Source organism: Aegilops tauschii, chromosome 7 (genome assembly GCF_002575655.3).
Source record: "Aegilops tauschii subsp. strangulata cultivar AL8/78 chromosome 7, Aet v6.0, whole genome shotgun sequence".
Classification (NCBI taxonomy): domain Eukaryota; kingdom Viridiplantae; phylum Streptophyta; class Magnoliopsida; order Poales; family Poaceae; genus Aegilops; species Aegilops tauschii.
In genome coordinates, this window is record NC_053041.3 from 623,789,294 (window position 1) to 623,801,292 (window position 11,999).

Here is an 11,999-nt window from a genome sequence, read left to right on the forward strand (position 1 = left end):
ACTCAGTGGTAGGGTATACAATAGATCTGGTACACAGCATGGCATACTTTATAGAACCTATGGCTGAGGCATAGGGAATGACTTTCATTCTCTTTCTATTTTCTGCCGTGGTCGAGCTTTGAGTCTTACTCAATTTCACACCTTGTAACACATGCAAGAACTCTTTCTTTGACTGTTTCATTTTGAACTATTTCAAAATCTTGTCAAGGTATGTACTCATTAAAAAAACTTATCAAGCGTCTTGATCTATCTCTATAGATCTTGATGCTCAATATGTAAGCAGCTTCACCGAAGTCTTTCTTTGAAAAACTCCTTTCAAATACTCCTTTATGCTTTCCAGAAAATTCTATATTATTTTCGATCAACAATATGTCATTCATATATATTTATCAGAAATGCTGTAGTGCTCCCACTCACTTTCTTGTAAATACAGGCCTCACCACAAGTCTGTATAAAACTATATGCTTTGATCAACTCATCAAAGCGTATATTCCAACTCCAAGATGCTTGCACCAGTCCATAGATGGATCGCTGGAGCTTGCACATTTTGTTAGCACCTTTAGGATTGACAAAACCTTATGGTTGCATCATATACAACTCTTCTTTAAGAAATCCATTAAGGAATGTAGTTTTGACATCCATTTGCCAGATTTCATAAAATGTGGCAATTTGCTAACATGATTCGGACAGACTTAAGCATCACTATGAGTGAGAAAATCTCATCATAGTCAACACCTTGAACTTTGTCAAAAAACCTTTTTTTCGACAAGTCTAGCTTTGTAGATAGTAACACTACTATCAGCGTCCGTCTTCCTCTTGAAGATCCATTTATTTTCTATGGCTTGGCGATCATCGGGCAAGTCAACCAAAGTCCACACTTTGTTCTCATACATGGATCCCATCTCAGATTTCATGGCCTCAAGCCATTTTTGCGGAATCTGGGCTCATCATCGCTTCCTCATAGTTCGTAGGTTCGTCATGGTCAAGTAACATGACCTCCAGAACAGGATTACCATACCACTCTGGTGCGGATCTCACTCCGGTTTACCTACGAGGTTCGGTAGTAACTTTATCTGAAGTTACATGATCATCATCATTAGCTTCCTCACTAGTTCGTGTAGTAGTCACAGGAACAGATTTCTGTGATGAACTACTTTCCAATAAGGGAGCAGGTACAATTACCTCATCAAGTTCTACTTTCCTCCCACTCACTTCTTTCGAGAGAAACTTCTTCTCTAGAAAGGATCCATTCTTAGCAACGAATAACTTGCCTTAGGATCCGTGATAGAAGGTGTACCCAACTGTCTCCTTTGGGTATCCTATGAAGACACATTTCTCCGATTTGGGTTTGAGCTTATCAGAATGAAACTTTTTCTTATAAGCATCGTAACCCCAAACTTTAAGAAACGACAATTTTGGTTTCTTGCCAAACCACAGTACATACGGTGTTGTCTCAACGGATTTAGATGGTGCCCTATTTAACGTGAATGCAGCTATCTCTAATGCATAACCCCAAAATGATAGCGGTAAATCAGTAAGAGACATCATAGATCACACCATATCTAGTAAAGTACGGTTATGATGTTCGGACACACCATTACGCTGTGGTGTTCCGGGTGGCGTGAGTTGCGAAACTATTCCGCATTGTTTCAAATGAAGACCAAACTCGTAACTCAAATATTCTTCTCCACGATCAGATCGTAGAAACTTTATTTTCTTATTACGATGATTTTCCACTTCACTCTGAAATTATATGAACTTTTCAAATGTTTCAGACTTCTGTTTCATTAAGTAGATATACCCATATCTGCTCAAATCATTTGTGAAGGTCAGAGAATAATGATACCCGCTGCGAGCCTCAATATCCATCGGACCACATACATCAGTATGTATGATTTCCAACAAATCTGTTGCTTGCTCCATTGTTCCGAAGAACGGCGTTTTAGTCATCTTCCCAAGAGGCATGGTTCACAAGCATCAAGTGATTCATAATCAAGTGATTCCAAAAGCCCATCAGCATGGAGTTTCTTCATGCGCTTTACACAAATATGACCTAAACGGCAGTGCCACAAATAAGTTGCACTATCATTATTAACTTTGCATCTTTTTGGCTTCAATATTATGAATATGTGTATCACTACGATCGAGATCCAACAAACCATTTTCGTTGGTGTGTATGACCATAGAAGGTTCTATTCATGTAAACAGAACAACAATTGTTCTCTAACTTAAATGAATAACCGTATTGCAATAAACATGATCAAATCATATTTATGCTCAATGCAAACACCAAATAACACTTATTTAGGTTCAACACTAATCCCGAAAGTAGAGGGAGTGTGCGATGATGATCCATATCAATCTTGGAACCACTTCCAACACACATCGTCACTTCACCCTTAACTAGTCTCTGTTCATTCTGTAACTCCTATTTGGAGTTACTAATTTTTAGTAACCGAACAAGTATCAAATACCCAGGGGCTACTATAAACACTAGTAAGGTACACATCAATAACATGTATATCAAATATAGCTTGTGCACTTTGCCATCCTTCTTATCCGCCAAATACTTGGGGTGGTTCTGCTTCTAGTGACCAGTCCCTTTGGAGTAGAAGCACTTAGTCTCAGGCTTAGGTCCAGACTTGGGCTTCTTCACTTGAGCAGCAACTTGCTTGCCGTTCTTTTTGAAGTTCCCCTTCTTCCCTTTGCCCTTTCTCTTGAAACTAGTGGTCTTGTCAACCATCAACACTTGATGTTTTTCTTGATTTATACCTTCGCCGATTTAGCATCGCGAAGAGCTTGGGAATTGTTTTCGTCATCCCTTGCATATTATAGTTCATCACGAAGTTCTACTAACTTGGTGATGGTGACTAGAGAATTCTATCAATCACTATTTTATCTGGAAGATTAACTCCCACTTGATTCAAGCGATTGTAGTACCCAGACAATCTGAGCACATGCTCACTGCTTGAGTTATTCTCCTCCATCTTTTAGCTATAGAACTTGTTGGAGACTTCATATCTCTCAACTCCGATATTTGCTTGAAATATTAACTTCAACTCCTGGAACATCTCACATGGTCCATGATGTTCAAAACGTCTTTGAAGTCCCGATTCTAAGCCGTTAAGCATGGTGCACTAAACTATCAAGTCGTCATCATATCGAGCTAGCCAAACGTTCATAACGTCTGCATCTGCTCCTGCAATAGGTCTGTCACCTAGCGGTGCATCAAGGACATAATTCTTCTGTGCAGCAATGAGGATAATCCTCAGATCACGGATCCAATCCGCATCATTGCTACTAACATGTTTCAACTCAGTTTTCTCTAGGAACATATCAAAATAAAACAGGGGAGCTAAACGCGAGCTATTAATCTACAACATAGATATGCAAATACTATCAGGACTAAGTTCATGATAAATTAAAGTTCAATTAATCATATTACTCAAGAACTCCCACTTAGATAGACATCCCTCTAATCATCTAAGTGATCACGTGATCCAAATCAACTAAACCATGTCTGATCATCACATGAGATGGAGTAGTTTTCAATGGTGAACATCACTATGTTGATCATATCTACTATATGATTCACGCTCGACCTTTCGGTCTCTAGTGTTCCGAGGCCATATCTGCATATGCTAGGCTCGTCAAGTTTAACCTGAGTATTCCGCGTGTGCAACTGTTTTGCACCCGTTGTATTGGAACTTAGAGCTTATCACACCCGATCATCACGTGGTGTCTCAGCACGAAGAACTTTCGCAACGGTGCATACTCAGGGAGAACACTTATACCTTGAAATTTAGTGAGAGATCATCTTATAATGCTACCGTCGATCTAAGCAAAATAAGATGCATAAAAGATAAACATCACATGCAATCAATATAAGTGATATGATATGGTCATCATCATCTTGTGCTTGTGATCTCCATCTCCGAAGCACCGTCATGATCACCATCGTCACCGGCGCGACACCTTGATCTCCATCGTAGCATCATTGTCGTCTCGCCAACTATTGCTTCTACGACTATCGCTACCGCTTAGTGATAAAGTAAAGCAATTACAGGGCGATTGCATTGCATACAATAAAGCGAGAACCATATGGCTCCTGCTAGTTGCCGATAACTCGGTTACAAAACATGATCATCTCATACAATAAAATATAGCATCATGCCTTGACCATATCACATCACAACATGCCCTGCAAAAACAAGTTAGACGTCCTCTACTTTGTTGTTGCAAGTTTTACGTGACTGCTACGGGCTGAGCAAGAACCGTTCTTACCTACGCATCAAAACCACAACGATAGTTTGTCAAGTTAGTGCTGTTTTAACCTTCTCAAGGACCGGGCGTAGCCACACTCGGTTCAACTAAAGTTGGAGAAACTGACACCCGCCAGCCACCTATGTGCAAAGCACGTGGGTAGAACCAGTCTCGCGTAAGCGTACGCGTAATGTCGGTCCGGGCCGCTTCATCCAACAATACCGTCGAACCAAAGTATGACATGCTGGTAAGCAGTATGACTTGTATCGCCCACAACTCACTTGTGTTCTACTCGTGCATATAACATCTACGCATAAAACCTGGCTCGGATGCCACTGTTGGGGAACGTAGTAATTTGAAAAAAAATTCGTACGCACACGCAAGATCATGGTGATGCATGGCAACGAGAGGGGAGAGTGTTGTCCACGTACCCTCGTAGACCGAAAGCGAAAGCGTTAGCACAACGCGGTTGATGTAGTCGTACGTCTTCACGATCCGACCGATCCAAGTACCGAACGTACGGCACCTCCGAGTTCAGCACACGTTCAGCTCGATGACGTCCCGCGAATTCCGATCCAGCAGAGCTTCACGGGAGAGTTCCGTCAGCACGACGGCGTGGTGACGGTGATGATGTTGCTACCGATGCAGGGCTTCGCCTAAGCACCGCTACGATATGACCGAGGTGGAATATGGTGGAGGGGGGCACCGCACACGGCTAAGAGATCAAGAGATCAATTGTTGTGTCTATGGGGTGCCCCCTTGCCCCCGTATATAAAGGAGCAAAGGAGAAGCCGGCCCTAGAGGGGGCGCGCCAAATGTGGGGAGTCCTACTAGGACTCCCAAGTCCTAGTAGGATTCCACTTTCCTTTCCGGAGTAGGAGAAAAGGAAAGAGGGGGAGAGGGAGAAGGAAAAGGGGGCTGCACCCCTTGTCCAATTCGGACCAGAGGGGGGGGGGGCCTCCTTCCTTTTGGCCTCTCTCCTCTATTCCCGTATGGCCCAATAAGGCACAATACTTCTCCCGGTGAATTCCCGTAACTCCCCAGTACTCCGAAAATACCCGAATCACTCGGAACCTTTCCGATGTCCGAATATAGTTGTCCAATATATCGATCTTTACGTCTCGACCATTTCGAGACTCCTCGTCATGTCCCCGATCTCATAATACAAATCGTCATCGAACTTTAAGCGTGCGGACCCTACGGGTTCGAGAACTATGTAGACATGACCGAGACACGTCTCCGGTCAATAACCAATAGCGGAACCTGGATGCTCATATTGGCTCCCACATATTCTACGAAGATCTTTATCGGTCAAACCGCATAACAACATATGTTGTTCCCTTTGTCATCGGTATGTTACTTGTCCGAGATTCGATCGTCGGTATCTCAATACCTAGTTCAATCTCGTTACCGGCAAGTCTCTTTACTCGTTCCGTAATACATCATCCCGCAACTAACTCATTAGTTACAATGCTTGCAAGGCTTATAGTGATGTGCATTACCGAGTGGGCCCAGAGATACCTCTCCGACAATCGGAGTGACAAATCCTAATCTCGAAATACGCCAACCCAACAAGTACCTTCGGAGACACCTGTAGAGCACCTTTATAATCACCTAGTTACGTTGTGACGTTTGGTAGCACACAAAGTGTTCCTCCGGTAAACGGGAGTTGCATAATCTCATAGTCATAGGAACATGTATAAGTCATGAAGAAAGCAATAGCAACATACTAAACGATCATGCTAAGCTAACGGAATGGGTCAAGTCAATCACATCATTCTCCTAATGATGTGATCCCGTTAATCAAATGACAACTCATGTCTATGGCTAGAAAACATAACCATCTTTGATTAACGAGCTAGTCAAGTAAAGGCATACTAGTGACACTCTGTTTGTCTATGTATTCACAAATGTATCATGTTTCCGGTTAATACAATTCTAGCATGAATAATAAACATTTATCATGATATAAGGAAATAAATAATAACTTTATTACTGCCTCTAGGGCATATTTCCTTCAGTCTCCCACTTGCACTAGAGTCAATAATCTAGTTCACATTGCCATGTGATTTAACATCAATAGTTCACATCTTTATGTGGTTAACACCCATAGTTCACATCGATATGTGACCAACACCCAAAGGGTTTACTAGAGTCAGTAATCTAGTTCACGTCGCTATGTGATTAACACCCAAAGAGTACTAAGGTGTGATCATGTAATTTTTCATTATTAGGAGATGGCATTTTAATATTAAGAGATGGTATTTTTTGTTATTAAGAGATGGCATTTTTTTATTAAGAGATGGATTTTTTAAAAACTTTTTTTATAAGAGATGGCATTTTTGTGTTAAGAGATGGCATTTTTCTGTAAATTAAGAGATGGCATTTTTTATATTAAGAGATGAACTTTTTTATTTTTTACAAGAGATGGCATTTTTATTATTTAAGAGATGGCTTTTTTATATTTAGAGATAGCATTTTTATATTTTTATAAGAGATTACATTTTAGTGTTAAGAGATGGCATTTTTATATTTAGAGATGGCATTTATTATTTTTTTATAAGAAATGGCATTTTTGTGTTAAGAGATGACATTTATTGTTTATTAAGAGATGACATTTTCTTCAATTATGGCATTTTTTTGTTCTATAAAAAAGAAATGTTCTCTAATTTTTACAGCATGGCATTTTTTATTTTTCCAGATCTAATCTTGCACTTAGGTCTGGAGGCCTGGTAGCCGGGAGGGGGCTGTTGGTTCGCTCAATTGCGACCTCCCCAGCGAACAAAAACGTTCGCTGGTGGATCGACCAGCCAGCAAACGAAACGATCGCTGGAGCCTTCCTCCCTGGCGACCGGACGGCGGATAAAGGGGCCCAAAATTTATATGTGTTTGAGTGGGGCTATGCAAAGTGGTAAAGAAGATATACCACTGTCCTTTCAAAAAAAGAAAGATATACCACTGTGCTACTGTGGATAGCATGCCTTGACCTGCTTTTGAAACTTGAGCACTTTTTATTAAGATGACATAACCATTTGATCATCGGTGTTGGTGCATATAACGATGGATGTACTAGGATAAAAAACATTCTTATATTATGAAATGGAGGAAGCAGCATTCTTCATTTCAACCAAAGCACCAAATCCATGATTGTACTTACTGGCCCCTTGTACAACAGTGAGACAGCGCATGTGGTGCGATGGCAGGTAATCATGAGAGAGTCCATAGAGAGAGAATTGGCACCTTGGTTTTCACAGTCGGGTGCCAAGTAAGTTGGCACTATCTTGTGTCGCCACTGATCGATCAAACCAAACAAGCTGACCAGCAACATGCTTGCTTGTGTCCATTTTCCTGCAAGATCAAGATGGGTCGTCTCGTCAGCAACATGTGGCCAGCGGCAGACTAAGGCATAGCCTAGTGGTGGGGAGGGGTTGATGCCTTCCCACCCATCTAGGTTCAAGGCATGATATTTGCAATTTGGGTACGTTGCACCAATTATACTGTAGACGGTTCCCTTACAGTTTTTCTAACAAAAAACATGTGGCCAGCGGCGGCGCCAGATGCCGCACTCTTCGGCAACAGATAGTACATAGCTTCTCAGCAAAGACACTCCACCACGGCTGGTCAGCAGCTAGCTAGCTCTGCCCGCACGCCACAACCAGACTCTGCAAACTAATCTGCTGAGCAGTACTGATACTATACCACGATTTGTCCCGAGAGAAAATCAAGGTCATTCGCTTGCAGTGGCTGCAGAAATTCTCACAACCAACAAACGAATTAGTTCCTGCAGAGTTGGAAAAAGAGGAAAAGGAAATCCCCTGTTCTGAAACTCATGTCTGGGAGATTATTAATCATTCAGAGATTCTACTGCTGGAAAACACAGGGATCGATCGGTCTGGCGGGCTGCTGCTGTAAAGGAAAGTCACATGTCCGGTCTACGCATGAAAGCTAGCTTGAAAGCACACGGTCTCCAACCAGCTGGAATATTCACCTTTTGGTAATCTGCCTTGTGATGCGGTACCAGTGCCCCATCATGTACACCCAAAGATAGACAGGCACTCTATGTAGGTCTCGTTGCCTCATCCGTCTGCTACCACTGTGACATGGGACCCTCCGAGCAACTCCAACCGGCCCATCCAAATGGACGCGCGCTTTATTTACTTTTTAATTTGGGTCAGCAGATGTGCCCAACGGAAGGCATATCTAGTTTTGACCTAAACATAAGTGACCGGTCAACACCGGCCAAAGTCCTCTTAAACAATAACTAAACATTAAGAAAAAACTGCCCGTATGCTGCCCTAGTCGTCCGCCTTGCCCTTGCCCTTGCCGTCGTCGTCGCCGCCGGTGAGGTCGATGAAGAAGGGAGGCGGCCCAGCCTAGCTGAACGCAGCTTGATAGGCCGCCTGGGCTGCCTCCTCTGGCGGCAGTGCAGCGAGGCGAGCGCGCTCCTCCTCATTGGTGCACCGGGACCCCCCACCCCCACGCGTGGATTAAAAAAGGATAGGCTCTAGACACTTCCACTGGCTGACGCGTGGGCCCGATTGATGGGCGCTATTAATATGACCGCGTTCGATCGTTGGCTGGCCGCCATGTGGGACCATGGCGGACACCGAGGGGCGCGCGGCGCGTCCGCTTCGTGTCCGCGCCGACGCATTTCAGGCCCAAATTTGACTTTGATATGGGTCGGTGCGGACATGAAGATGACGCGTTTTGGGTTTGGGTCCGTGCGTTGGGCAGGCGTTTTGATCCGCGGCGACCCAAATGAACGTGCACGGAGGAAATGGATCGTCTAGTTGGAGTTGCTCTAACTTTTTCTACAATCTGGTCGAACCGGGTCAGATTGAGGAAAAGTTTAAAATTGCAGTTTTTTTAAAAGAAAAGAAAGAACTAACTTTAGTTGAGGTGGCCAGGTTGCGTAGATATACCAATTTGACAACGCGTTTGTAGAGGTTAGGCTCTAATTTGTCGGTATACAGACAGCACAGCACCTGTCAAAGCTGACAAAGTCCTCTTGAAAACTACTAGTACTTGTAAGTTTTCTCTATACGTTTGGCACTAATTCCAAAAATTATTGGCGTGAATACGTTGCTTCTGATCGTATCTGGGTGACATGTCATGCATTACGTACCACACCAGATTCGAGACATGCTGCGAACCAACCAGTGGTTAGATGGTTATAGGGATAGTGGTATTCTCAGCCCATCAGGATTCAAGTCCTGGTAAATGGCAATGTTAGAATATATCCGTCCGCTGATTTCTCTCGTTACGGCCCTGATTGATCATGTGTAATGTTTGTATGTTTCTCGGTGTTTAGTTCAAAGTCGCCATTTTTGTAAGGCACATCGAGAGTAATTGCTACCACCCACTTCTGTAAGTTGTGAAACAGAGTGGACCTATGAAAGTTCACGAGGAATATGAGCCATTTGTCTTCTAAGATTAAACAAGTGGTTGCAATCTTATAGAAACACATAATTTTTTTTCCGTTCATAGACACTTGTCATACTTTATTTTCAAGTCTTTTTATGTCGTGTTATAACACACACCTACATCTTCAAACCTCGGTATGATAATCACATCAACCAATTTCTGTTGCCATTTTCAGATGCAGACAACAAGCTTGAGCGTGCCTTCCTATGGTCTATCTTGGACAAGACAACGGGCCAAGTGCAAAGTAAATTGGGATTTTGTTTGCCGACCTTTTGAGCATGGAGGTCCTGGTGTGCTTAACACCATAAAATGCGCAAGATCTCTCTGCCTAAGATGCCCTTGGTTCGAGTGGACGGAGCCCTCAATTATGGGTTGGCATGGGCAACCCTTGTGACGAGTAAGATCTTAACATCATTGGGAATGACGCGAAGACGCCATTTTGGGATGCGCCATGGATCAATAACCGGAAGCCCAAGGAGATTGCGCCCCTCAATTTTGAGGTTTCATCGTTTTTTTTTGGAAAATCAAGGCAGCGCTCCCGGTCATGCTTGGGTTTCCATGGTCAAGTTATCGGCAAACTTCACCATGGGACACATCCGCCAGTTTGTGGCCCTTTGGACGACCATCCATGACTTTCATCTTGTTGCACATGCGGAGGATGAGATCTTGGAAGCAATGGACTCTAGAGTCTAGAAAAATAAAGTGTGCACGCTTATTAAAATCAGTAGGCTTCCTTATAAATTATTGTGCATATGAATATGTTTGGCCCGACTAGAAGTTATCCATTGTTACAATTTGATTGGGTGTATGTACACTATGATATATGATGCTATATTTGTGATAAAAAAACTAACTGTTCTACATGTTTGATTAGTGTTGTGTCTTCATTACCTTTCGTACAAAATTGAAACACAAACGAGTGCAAACATTTTGCTTCCAGACTCCAAATTGCCAAAAAATCCAAAATAATAATTCAAATTGCTCCTTTAGATTTGATAATAACAGTTGACTAAAAATGTTTTTAGCTGGACTTTAGGAAAAAACTAACTAATGCATGGATCTATAGTACAAAATAGCAGATACAAGCGATGCATGCATTTTTGTTTGAGTGTATCATACAAATAAACATATATTTTAAAGAACTTTAAAGTTACGCAGTACATGCATCTACATGTACATCTTTTTGAAACTTCGAAATGAGTTTCGTTCTTCACTTTTTGAACCAATCTCATAGGAGACGTTCAATGTTTTCGTTCAATATGATGATATATTAGTGTCACTAGGCTTACAAGATTTTGACTTACTCTATTAATGAATAAAAAATATTATACTTTTTGTGATGGTAAATATGGTCATCCTTCACAGGGTAAGGTATGTTACCTAATACTTTAGGGCTCGGGGAGACTCGTTAGTATATACACAAGTGAAGATATTTGTGTATATCATCATGCTGTTGTGTACTTTCCTCTCTTTCCATTGACATGTATATAGTGTGAATACAGAGCTACCAATCAGTTCTAAAAAACTATAACAAGACAATAATATTAGCATAACAAAATTGGTATGTAAATTGTATGATTATTATTCTTTTAAAGTAGATCATTTCTGCCACGAGGTGGACAATCTGCATTGTTGCGTATTATTATTTTCGGTGATTAATTTACTATTTAAACATTTGTTTCTAACAAACATTGCAAACAATAACAATTAGTACAGGCAGCGAATCAACCTGTGGTTGGATGGTTAGAGGGAAAATGGCATCCCAACCCACCAGGGTTCAAGTCCTGGTGCTTGCATTATTCCTGAATTTATTTCAGGATTTCTGGTGATGCACTTTCAGTGGGACGAGACATTCCCGTCGAGACGAGGCGCTACATCTTAAATCTCAAGATGATATGTCGGCTCAGTCTCTCGAAGGTGCTCATAGGGGTAGGATGTGCGTATGTACGTTCATAGGGTGAGTGTATGCGCGTATGTATGAACGCTTGTGTCTGTACTGTGTTAAAATAATAAATAGTAAAAGTATAACTTAATATACACCCGTCTAAAAATACACTAGCCCATGCGGGGCACACAGTTTGGCGACTAGCAAAATTAATTTTTACATGGCAGAAGATCCCTAAAAATAACAACATTTAGAAAAACTACTACCCCGGAACATCGAGCGACATCAACGCCCCCCCCCCCCCCCCCCCCCCCCCCACCCCATTCCGTCTCGTCCTCAACGACTCCTAGCTCCTCCTTAACAAGGCACTCCTCCGAGGACGGCTGCGATAGCATCATTCCGTACATGCGAAACTAGTGATTGTGGC